The sequence below is a fragment of the Lethenteron reissneri genome, chromosome 23, assembly GCF_015708825.2.
Source record: "Lethenteron reissneri isolate LAM-NWPU_2019-01 chromosome 23, ASM1570882v1, whole genome shotgun sequence".
Lineage (NCBI taxonomy): Eukaryota > Metazoa > Chordata > Hyperoartia > Petromyzontiformes > Petromyzontidae > Lethenteron > Lethenteron reissneri.
This window is the reverse complement of record NC_083801.1, coordinates 19800728-19813515: the sequence shown is the minus strand read 5'-3', so window position 1 is coordinate 19813515 and position 12788 is coordinate 19800728. Positions and strand designations below refer to the sequence as shown.

Below are 12788 nucleotides of genomic sequence, written 5' to 3'. Positions count from 1 at the left end.
ATGTTTATGTACCATGTTTATGTACCATGTTTATGCACGACTCTGCCATTCGGAGTTTGACCATGTCGAGTTGATTAGAATTGTTTGGTTCATATGTGTTTTTTTTAATACTGTAACCAGGTTTGTATTATGTAGCGTGTCCTTATCGAAAATGAGCATTTATTGCCTTATCGGTTTTACCCGTGCCAAAATAAAACCTAAACCATAAAACATAAACCAATTATAATAGAGCCGATTAAATAAATGATAATTATAATGCAATGCTATTTTTTGCACAATGTATACAATAATGTTTATTCCAGTTGAATATATATTTCATGCTCATAGAGTGACAGCATGAATCACATCCAGATTTAATTTATTCTCAGCAAACTTAAAAAAAGAAGCATGTGTTGCAAACATTTGTCAAATTCAGTGAAAATTTGAACAAAATCAATTAAAAGGGGTCTGTTGGGAGTGATATAATTATATCCACTCTGAATAAGGGACACTGACCAATATGTCAGCCAATTATATTGTGTTCAATTTATGGCTTTATGAATGATGAACGGACGAGTGAGAAAATACATCGAAAAACCAGTTTACTAAATTTTAATTCGAAAGAATATACACATAGCGTCTTACCTTTATATTTCCCTAAAAATACAATTAAAAAAACCCCACTCTAGATCAGCAGGTGAATACTCTGATCTTACAACATTGAAGGAAGCGGTGACCTCATCCCAACCGCCTTCCCCACCCATCCCTGTCCAAGGGCTGCCCCAATCCTCACTGCCACCACCCACCCATCCACCCCACGAGAGGAATCACGGCCACGCATGCGCATCGAGTGGCGCGTGGCGCTGTCTGGCACTCGGGTCCTGAAGCTGGATGAGTGAGCAAGGACGAGGGAGGGAGCGCAGAACTGGGGCCTGGAGGGCGTTATAACAACCACCCCCCACGCTCCATCTACACCCCCCTCTGTATCTGAGTCTTGTGTCTCTCTCCCTTCTGTCTGAGCCATGTGCCCCCGGGTTGAGCGTGGTGGTGCCTCCATCCCGGTTGTGTTTCGTGTCTCCTGTCAGCGTGAGCTTTGTGTTTCTCGTACGAGACATGTGCCTCCTGTTTAGCCATGCGTATTCCCTGCTGTATGAGCTCTTGTCTTCCTGTATGGACCCTGTGTCTTCTTTTCCTTTGAGCCCTGCGTCTCCCTGCTGTTTGAGTCCTTTGTTTCCTGTCTGATCCGTGTCGTCTGGCTGGGTCATCTGCCCTCCCTCGTTGTTTGAGTCCTGTGTTTATTGTCTCGAGTCCTCTATTTCCCTCTCTGACTGAACCATGTCACTCCTGTCCGAGTTCGTCTCGTTTCCACCTGTCTGAGCATCACGTCTCCTCCTTTGAGTTCTCCATCTCCCTCCTGTTTGAGAACTGGATTTACCTTCTGTCTGAATCCTCCTGTTTGTTTAACGAGTCGTACTATTGTATAATGTGTCATCTCGAGTGAGCGTCGCATGTTCCCGAGTCTTGTGTCTCTTATCACTACCGCGATGTTTCTGCACGGACGGGGATATGGACACAAAACCTCGTGTCCACGTGAAGAAGAGGTCAACGAGTTGGAGAGAATGTGGTAAGGATGCGTTTGAGGTGTGGTCAGGAGCTTGCGATACAACTGTAACACAATGGGGCTGGTGGTTTGTTTGTATGGAGATGTAGTTGAAGATGGATGGCGTTGTTGATGGTGGAAATTGTCGTGGTGATAACTGATTTTCGAAGTAGGGTTAAGACCGAGATGTGAATGATAATGTGGATAATTTGGGTCTAACATTGACATGGTACTGAACCCAAATAAGGTCGTGTGATATGGATGGTCTCGTGATTACAGTATTCTTAAACGTGAAGGTTTCGCGATTTAAAAAAAAATGCTTTCATTGGGTGCACCATGGTTTGAATAAAAAAAAAACGTTGGTTGAAACCTAAAGCTTATAAAAAATGCAATTGATTTGGTGCATTTAATATTATCTCTTGAATTACCAGACCCACTGGTTATTGATTTTGTTGTAATTAGTTCCTTCCGACCTGCTGTATCTAATTTATAATCCGGCTATCTCTGCTTAATCGCAACATTTAATAGTGCTGCTGCTTAGCATGGCGATTGTGGTTTGCACACCGCAGGGAGTTTGCATGTTTGCCTGATGCTGTCGGTCAATACAAACCAAAGGCTCTACTTTGCATCAAAATTCAACAACCCAAGCATTCACAAGGATCCTCGGATATGCCTAACGCTCAGGGGAACACACAAAGTGTTTTAGGCTGAGAGTGTCGATTGTAAATCTACCACAGCCATGCGGGCTTCTGTTGAACTATTTGTTTTACTGTTAAAGACAATTATCTCCCATTTCAGCCAAGCTGAGGCACGGCAATAAAACGTTTCCAAAATGGAATTGGTAAACTAATAATGCCAAAGAAAATCCTACACTCAAGACTCTTGTTCAGCAAGGTCATGCGTTGGAATGTTTGGCCAAATCCATTGAGTGTTCGAGGGAACCAGAGAAATGAGATGAAATGTATGTTGAGCAATACCTCGGTTTACGTCGGGGATGCATTCCTGAAACGCGAACGAATATCAAAACGAAGTAAATGAAAGTACTTTTTTCCCCAAATCATCAAAATACTATACTCTTTGGTTTTTTCGGTAAAATCACGTAGGTAAAAAAATAAAATAAAATAAATGAAAACAACTAAATTAAATCACGACGTTTCGGAGGCAACACAAGCTTCCGTCTTCAGGTGTAACCGTCACAGCCAGAATCACTATTTACTTTATTTTTTACCTACGTGACTTTACCGGAAAAAAACCCCAAAGAGTATGAATCGTTGCAGTCACGAAAGCTTAAAATCTAGCATCAAAATACTATGCATAAATAATATATTCTACTCTACAGTCCAGTTTATTTCTTTATAAGCGCGGTGCAAAGTCGCTTGTGATGTACACGGGCAGGTGGAAGCGAAGGCTGAAAGGACGGACGAGGCTGCCAGCAACGTACGTGTGGGGTTTGAGACTATTCAATCGGGCTGTGCTGTTACGAACAATAAAGTGACGACGTTTCTGCGAAACGACGTTAAAGGGGGAGATGTGAATCAGGGATTTTGCCGTATTCGAGGAAGCGACACTCTGCACTGCCATCTCCTGGCCACCTCAGCCCCATGTCTGCAACAATTGCTGCCAACCATCCCAAGTACATGCCAGGCTCAAGCCTGCTTGTCTTTCGAGTAAATCAGGCGAGTTGGACGTTAATCGGAGGTTCGCACCGCCGATTAGCACGGTTGGCTACGTACGGCGCGAAAGAAGTTCAGCATGCGATGTAGGCAATACATATTACACTTTGAATAGGTCCTATTTTCAGTCAAGGAAGCTTTGAGTCCTACGACTTATTCAGGATGGTCCTGCCCAGGATGTCTGTCACATTTATTTCGGAGGTATTTTTTGACATGTGGGACGATACTTATGCACAGTATCCAGAGGAAACCCATGCACATGACAAAATAACACATCCAAGAATGTGTTCATTGTATTTTAATGCACTATACAGTGCAGGCTACCTCGCAAGAGGGTATCTCACGTATGCAATAATCTTCTTGGTTCTTTCGGTAAAGTCACGTAGAAGGGAAGTAATAAAATAATAAAAAGAAGACATAATAAAAAAAATTTATTTTATTTTATAATAATAAAATAAAATAATAATAAAATAATAATAAAATAAAAAATTATTTTATTTTATTATTATTTTATGTTTTATTTTATTATTTTATTACTTCCCTTCTACGTGACTTTACCGAAAGAACCAAGAAGATGGATCCCTGCAGTCACGAAAGCTTTAAATCGGTAACGAATAATGTTAGTGTATGATCCACCACCCCACCTCCAATTTTCTGCATTCTAGACAAGCATGTACTGTCATGTTAAGTATACTTTTCAGGCATTGTCATAACAAATACTGTACACCAACAGCCAGGATTCCCGTTATTTTCTTTATGTATGTCAGTATGTGCTCAAGCGTGAGCCTAGCTCTCATTCGTGGCTTCTTGCCAACTTACAAATTCAGTCAATAATGACACGCAAAAAGAACAAATTGGAAGTTTGTTAATAAAGATAAGGACCTCAAACAACCTCTGGCTTATCGCATTAGTTTAGCAATCTGACGGTACCGTGATTATCAACTCCTTTCATGTCATTTCAATCATTTTTTTCCTCGTAAAGGGGGGGCAAACCAAAGCAACGTGGGGCTGTCAGATAAAAGTTGCCTTGCACCCGGCTGTCTGATTTCAGTGACAATCATGTTTTGAGCGTCTCCTGGCATGTCTCTCTTTATCCCTCGATATCAGAAATTCAGTATGCAAGGCTGCGCATGGGGTATGAGGTTGTCCTGATGTGTGCTACTTCCATTGGCATCATACAAGGACAACACAAGTACATTTTAGCCAATAACTTAATCTGATTTCCTGTTTTTTTTTCTATATAGCTGTTAAGTCAATTGTAGTTATGTTATTTCATTGAATATTTACTTGGGGTTTAATGGAATCCCAGTGATCGGATAGCTTGATATTTTGCGTTGAAAAAACTCAAAGATCTGATAGTATGTTTTAACATTTTGTATCCATTTCGTTAGATACATGAAAACATAAGACATTCACCTCATCCAGTAATAAGTGGCATGTCATTGTGAGCAAGTAATATTGAAAGTTAACATCTAGGAATACAATGTTCAGATCAGTTATAAACAATTCACAGCTACTTAGAACTCTACTGGCTGACCTGAGAAGTGAGATTTAATATATTTTTCAGAGCATGACTCATTGGCCTCGCCTTGCTACCTTTAAATACAGCAATAATAATTCCACATATTTACCCACAAAGCCTCACTGGCTTACGCCTCTCTTTATGGGGGCCCTGCATCGATATGTTTGGCCATTTCCATGAAAGAGAGTACAGATTAAACCGGAATTCCCAGGGAAAAAAAACCCACTTCACAGCCCCAAACCTACAACACCTGGCAAGCCTTGGTCGCCACCCATCCAAGGACTACACAGGCTCAACTCTGCTTAACTTTCTCCGACTGATGAAATTGGGTGCATTTCCAATCATTTGTTCGTAGACTCTGCATACATTGCTTGCAATCGTGGACCTAAACAAATTGATAGGCACGTTGGACATGAAGGTATTCTTTTTTTTAATGAATCAACCAAATTTAAATCCTTTAACAATGCCAATCTCTGCCGATATCAAAAGTATGCCAGTGCCTTCATGTGTGTGCAATCATGGCTCCACCTCTGTGGGCTGGGTTTCGAAACACGACCCGAACTTTTGCCTTGGGTTTCCAAGCTAAATGCTTGAATGCCCGGGCCACTTAAAACGGAAGCCTAGATACATTACCTGTATTGCCCACGACCAGTTATATGCAATGTGTAAAGCCTGGATTTGTATATTTGTGGTGGATTTATGATTCTAAATTAGCTGCCATTGTTATTGCGATGTGCACATTTTCAACTCAACTGATGATCACACGCTTCGGTCGCATCTTTGACATGCCATTGTGCAGCAGATGTGGGGGGCAAAAGATAACATTAATAATTTGCATACAAACAATGCAGCCGTCGTTTGTGGGTTAATGCTAGCTGTGCTCTCGTGTCCCTGGTGCCACACTAAGCTGGGTTTTGTGGAGTGCTGATGTCAGCTGTGAACAGTACAGTGCATTGATTGAAAGGTCAATATTTTTGCACGCAACCTGGATTCATTGAAACGGTCCGACCGAACGGATTTATTTTGATTTCTTTTCTCTGCGAGAATTTGTTCACGTTATGTGCATTTTTTTTCGTTATTTTCGTATTCATTTTTGTTTTACTAAGTAGTGCGGTTTAAATTATTTTTTGTACGGAACTCGATAATTGATGGTTTGGGATGCAATTGCATGAATGACGCTATATAAAATGAAATTTTTTATTATACCTCATTTCAACTTGTCAAGATGTTGCATTTGCAAGGCATCGTTCAATATAACGGAATACTAACAATAGTAGCACGTGACAAATTGCGCGAGGAACCGTTTATTTTTCTTCGAGGCAAATTCATGTGCAAAAAATAAAGCAGCCCACATTGATTTGAAAACAGTGCGGCTTAAATCATGCTTTTGGGGCGTCGCTCTGTTGGTAAGAGCAACAGGGATCATAGTCGTGAGTACACGACTTCAAATCTTGACCAGGGTCACTCGGCCCATCATAGTTCCTTTTAGGAACAATCATTTTGAGGTGTGGAATTTATATTTCTGGCATAGAAACAAAAATACATGACTCATAGAGAGTTGCAGTGATGAGCACTGCCCAGTATACGCTTGAGCTTCTGAACACCTTGGTAATATAAATGTAATAATTAAAGAAATAATTTTTAATTTGTTGTGGAAGGCTGCCCTTTACGTCAGGGTGTGTCAGAGCCCTTTACACTCAGAGTTACGTGACTTTTAAGTAAACGTATTGTATTAGTAACAGCCTGCACATTGTGTCAATGTGGTAGTTTAATATGGAGTTAACATTTCAAGTACAGTATATTCATTTTACAGTAGTGCACACTGACCACACCAGAGAATTGCTTCAACAATTTGAAGGACATGTGCGTTCTCATAGACGAAACAATAATATTTTTAAAAATGAAATTCTGATTAGCTTTGCCTTGATACAACAAAGCTGGTGATGACGAAGACGACATAACCATGCTGGCAGTGGGGAGCGGTGGTGTAGTGGTTCGCATGCTGCACTTCGAACCCGGTGACCCGAGTTCGATTCCCGCTCAGGGCCAACATCAGTAACGATTATATTTTATCTGAAGCGGTCCTCGGCCTCCCCTAGGTCTACTCGGCCTCAAATGAGTACCTCGTGTGGTGTGTAAAAATCGCCACGAGGGAGACAAAGGTCGGCCGGGTGTGGTTGCTGGCCACTCATCCCCATGTGTGTCGTGATGACCTTCATAGGTGCTACTCGCTAACAGCACTTGCCCCAACACTCTGTTACAGGCTATACGGAGGATCTTTCTTTGTAGTGGGAACCACTTGGATGCTGCGGTGGTGCTGCCATGCTGACTGACCCATCGTCATTAATCGGCTCAGCGGCTTTGCTTGTTTTTCTCGTCGCAAAAGGTCCCGCACGCAGATGACAAATTTACGCCACTGTCCTCAATGTGCTTGATTTACAAGCAATCATACACATGCATAATGATTGCATGGGGAGTGGTGGTGGTGGGGGGGCTTGATTTGTGCAAAATTTTAACTGGTAAGCCATGAATTTGTAATTGTTTAAATAAATCTGGGTGACACTTAATTGAGAGAGATTGGCCCCAAATAAATTGTTGTTTACAGCATGCAACTGGTGACATTTGCCACATTGATCATTCATCTGTTCTGCATAAGCTGAAAGCTGAGACCTTTTGTTTATGGGGGCTTTTTTATGAGTGCTTTCTGAATAAGGGGCATTCGGGTTTAAATTATGTTGCATAATTCCTGGATGGGAATTGAAAATGTGTGCACTGACAAAATGCATGCAGCGCATGTAGTCATGCAAACACAACATCATGATCTGGCTGGTCTCGTCACGATTCGAACTGCGCAGCAGAGCCCACTGGAATGATTTTAAGGGACTAATCATCCATGGAGGAACTTGTTTCGCGACATAGATTGCGTGGAAAAGAAGAGCTCACATTAAATGCGGTACAGTATTAGTCCTGTTTATAAAATTAAACGTAACCTAGCAGGTCAAATTGTCATCTGATTTGGCCGTGTATAACTTAGTCGAGCGCTTTGCCTTTGTCAGTCTTGCAAGGGTGCTGAAAGTTGAAAAAAGGGATGTGGTAAAGCTTGAGTCTTAGGGTGATGTCATTCTATTTTGAAATGCGACTGTGGTGAGGGAGAGTGGATTATCGTCACAGCTCCTGGCTTTGTGACTGCAGTGCTTGGAAGTCGGCCACTGCACTTAACTCCTTGGATACATTTTATACCAGCACGAAGCCAACTGATGTTTACTGCGATATTGGAATTAAAATGTCTTCATCGTATTGTGAAAATCTATCGGTTTGCCCGACTGGCTGTACGTTTTGCACTTTGGTAGAACAATTTGTAGCACGAATACGATTATTGCTGCTGTATAAAATCTTGGACAACACTGTAAACGATATTTTACATCTCACAAACCCCGACAAAGGACTTCAAATGCTATTGATACCCAGAATTGCTTCAAAAGTAGCGTTTGAGAAAAAATATGTAAACATAGATTTAATATACTGTATTTATTCTATAACTTGATGGAATACTTGCTCTGCTCATAGAATTGAACCATTCATTTATTATATGGCTAAGTCTTGTACATATTAATTTTCCGGAATAATAACATAGCAAAAACAAAGCCTAATCATGGCGCAAGACCCATATGCACAATGCTGGACTGTGAGCTTATGTCCCGCTCTGAGAAGTTAGGCACATTCCTTTTTGAAAAGTTTTGCGTTTGAGGGAAAAGAATTGCCTGAATAAAAGTGACATATATACGAGGGCATAACATTAAAAACCCTTACAGGGAGGTCTGACATCAAATTGCTCTACTGCTTCCTACGTAACATTATGTTGCCCTTACAGGCAGATGTCTCTCACCCAGGCTCCATCTCTGTGTGATCCACCAGCTCCACCTCTGCTTGAATTTGCAGGCATGGCCCTGCCATCACACCGAGTCAAATTCGCGCTGTTGAATTCTGACTGAATTAAACGGAGTGATAATGCACATTTTCTTTCGGGAATTCCCAATCTTCCCTCCACTTTCATTTTTCTCAAAGAGGCCTAGAGCTTGTGAATTGAAGTGAAAGGGAGAATTAAAGGCGAGGAAATGTGCCACGTTGCCATTTTTAACACGAGGCTATATAAATTGGAGCAGTGCCAAGGACATGATGGCATTTAGAAATTACATTCCTCCAAAATGTAATCAGCTTTTCTTTTCTATTGCATAGAGTGCTATGCTTTAGGTTTTATTTTTCGATATAGGGCAGAATGTTAATTATGTCCTGACCAATGTATTGTAGACAAGTTATTGAAATGCATATGCAGTCTGCATCTATAACAAAACATGGGTTAATTATTTCACATTGCGGACAAAAAAATCCACTTAGAGAAATGCGTCTCCTACAAAACAAAATAAAAAACAACGCGAATATGGAGCCATGGGCAGTGTGTTCAGTATGGCACATTCAGTCTGTAACCTTCCACAGTAGTATTTACATACAGTTGTTCACATAGATTAAAGAATACAGCTGCATTATGCCTTCATGCTGCTTTGCGTGGATCCATTTCGATATATGCCGATACCACCCATTTGTTCTTATTATATGGTATAAAAACATTTGATAAACGTCCACTGTAAAAAAAACACGGCAGTTGAACAGAATGTCAAGTTTTGAGTTTTGATGTAAAATCTTAGGATGAAGATGCACGGTTGGCTACGTACGGCGCGATAGAAGTTCAACGTACTGTAGACGGCACGACGTGCAGGAAAGATGGTGTAGAATTGGCAGACTTGAACAAATTTGCACTGGACATATTCTGCGGATTATGCAGAATGACGGGGTTTGTTTGGACGTGTCCTCGGGGATACCAACCGAGGAGATGGAACAATTGAATTGAGCTCACGAGCATGTGCTGGGTGGATTGTTACCCCGCAGCATTGTGGGAGGTGGCGGCATATTGGGGGATGCCTTCATTCAGCAGGTGATTGACCATGGCTGATGGTGATGTCACATTTGTGACGAATTCAGGCATTACGAGACATCTTGCGGGAAAACGGGAGCTGAAGTCACATTATGCTTGTCAACTTTCTTTTCAGCGTTTATTGCGTTTGTTGAGGAAGACTTGTTTATATACTGTATATATATTTTAGGAAAGTTTGTTCAATTCATCCGTAAAATGTACAGTAAATATTCGTTATACATTTTTGAATGTTCAAATCATAATTGACTTTCTACGTACAATTTCTAGGCCAATGTTAGGTGGCACGTTGAAGCAGTGGTTAGCACATTGTGCTGTGAACCCAGCATTCTGTGTTCATTTCTCAGCTATGACGAACATCAGTGGCAAGGGCGATATCTGAAGGATGGTCAAACAATCCCCACGATCAGCACAGTTTGGAGAAGCCTTCACCAAGCAGTGAATGGACAAAGGAATGTGAAATATTATTACCTTTCTCGTCAAAATTAAAGTTTGCGGAAATTGAGTGGAAATAATGTAAGAAAAGATGTTGTGATGCTGTCCCTGTTGTGCTCATTAATATAACGTGCCAACTCTCCATCCTTCAAGAGCCTTTTACCTTGGTAATTAGGCAATTCCTGGCTTTTATTGATTTAAACATCTAAACCATGACCATCTGTTGGAGGGGACGTTTAGTGTTATTGAACACATGTTTTAAAAAAGATGGCAAACCACTGTGTAAGTGTTTAGTGTCTGTTCTGTGTTTAAGGCACAATATGTAGCTTTGCTTTAAATTACAGTTTTTATCATTTTTTATTTTACTAGCATGCACACTTAAGAGCTCATCGTATATAATAAAAATCTGATTCCGCTTTAACCAATACTAAAGGTTTCAATCAGTAACCAGCGACCCAACCTGTAGGCCACTCCTAATCTGTATAAGTAAGCGTTAATCTTGCCTGCGAAAATGTTTTCAACTTTAAAAAAATGGTGCAGCGCAATAAAAAAATAGAAAAACCTAAATATTGGGTGGGAGATGTTATTCCATTATCATTTTCAGTTAAGACTGCCATACCTTGCTGCACTTGAAAATATTGTTTACATTGGATGTCTGTCTGACCTTTGAACTCAGAATCTCTTGAGAAATAAAGGTGCTGTACCCAGAGGCAAGCGCGGACCTCCTTGACCACTTTGTAGATCTCTGTAATTAGATTTTAAAACGGCACAATATTCCTTTTTTTAGGATTGTTTAATGAAGTGACACCAATAGAGTCATTATTATACATCACTTTCTCCTGTAATTGTTGGCGTGTGGATTAGGTCTAAGAGTTGCACCTAGCTTGGCACTCGGCGCTGCGGTGACGTCACTGTCACAAATAAAAAATGTTTTAAAGTTTGTCAAAAAAAAGTTGCATAAGGAAGCGTAATAACAACCCAGTGGGCATAGGAACACCATGCGAAACGTAAAAATAAAGAAACGGAAAAAATTTACATTTTCTATTATACAAGTTTCAATCTTACTTGAAAAACAGTAACAGAGGGAGGCACCTCCCTCAATGACCGTGGCAAGCTCACTAAACAGCTCAGGGGCTTTATTGGCAAATGCTCTGCCACCTATATGGACATTATTGCACGGTTCATACATTTTATTGTGTGAACCACAGTGGCAGAGCGCATGCGTGTTGGCGATACACTCGCGTGATGCGATGATTGTGTCTGTGCACGCGCGTAGTAGTAATTTCATGAAAAGCGTCAGGGGTTATAGTTGCGGATGAGGTTCCCCACACCCAAGTCGCAAGGCTGTAACCATGGAAGCGCACGAACACACGGCATCGTCTTTGTGAACGCTGCCTCTGCACCACGGCGAAACACCCTGAGCTGGGCCGATGTCACGAGAGGAGAAAAAAGAAGCTCGTCTCTTAGAAGAAAAAGCACAAACACGAGGCTGCGTCACGTACGAGTTGGCGTTCAATAAGGCTACATACGTTTTCACAGGGGCTATGCTCACTAAATGCAAACTAAATTCCCGTTTGACATTATTTGTTGCACGGATGATGCCGTTTAGACGATTGCCTGGCTAATTTGCAAGGGAGTGAGCACAGTAGCAACAACAACAAAAATACAAACAACATCGATATTGCAGGGCCCTTAAGGAATATTGCACGATTAGCAAACTATGTGTTGAACCTATTTAAGCGTCACATTCATTGAAGCGTAACCTGAAAGGGCCATAGAGTGCCTTACATTAATCCTTTGTTAAAATGGAAATCTAGTCGAAGCAGAATTGTTGAAGTCAGATTCCATGTTTTCACTTGAAATCTTGCCTTCTTAACACTATCGGCGGTTGTGCTAAATGCGAGCGTAAGCAAATGTTAAGGGTCTTTAGGATGAGATTGATGGATGTGAAGAAGGGCCTTTGTCTGCTGCGTTTCCCTGCACAACCATGTGTGCCAAGCCCCACTCGGAGTGAGAGGGGAGGGGAGCCAGGGAATTGTGAGAGAATGGGTGCATGACCAGAACCCATCTTGGGCATTTCAAGCACACCCACCTCAGGGCATTTCTGGTGTGGGCAGGTGCTTAATTAGTGGCTACCCTTCCATGGGGAACAGAATTTTGATTGATTGGTTTTGGCTGCTGCTGCTGCTGAGCCTGGTAGCTGTAAGATGTTCTACAGACAGAAGCCCCTAAAAGCCTCTCTTTCCCTCAACGTTCTTGCCACCTGCACTCAGGGTTTTTGGTGACATGATAATGGGTGCCTGGTGGCTCAAATGGTGATTGATGGTGATTCTCATTGCACAGTATCTTTACGCTGATACCGTTTGAGTTTTATATATCAAAATACAAATGAGTATCGTGAAGGACAAACTCATTTTTTTGGTAAGACAGACTAGTGAAAATGTGTCAGCGTTTTAAGAGTATTTTTTGGTGTTTAATTTGGTGTACTCCTGCACCTCTGATTAGCGCGGTTGGCTACGTGCTAAAGAAATTCAACATACATACAAGCTTTCATGAAGTACACATTTTCATATATGCTTTAGCATGGGTTTT

General features: G+C 41.3%; 1 protein-coding gene across 3 annotated transcripts in view; it reads left to right on the top strand.

Annotated features, from left to right (window-relative positions):
- Positions 1-867: 867 nt before the first annotated feature.
- Positions 868-12788, top strand: part of LOC133346166 (uncharacterized) — a 34047-nt gene continuing 22126 nt past the window's right edge. For 2 of the 3 annotated variants that reach the window (XM_061557625.1, XM_061557628.1), the window contains exon 1: positions 868-1603. The gene's annotated coding sequence lies outside the window, so the exon portion shown is untranslated. Of the gene's footprint in view, positions 1604-7037; positions 7161-12788 lie in introns of all 3 variants that reach the window. The other variant, XM_061557627.1, reaches the window with a different exon arrangement.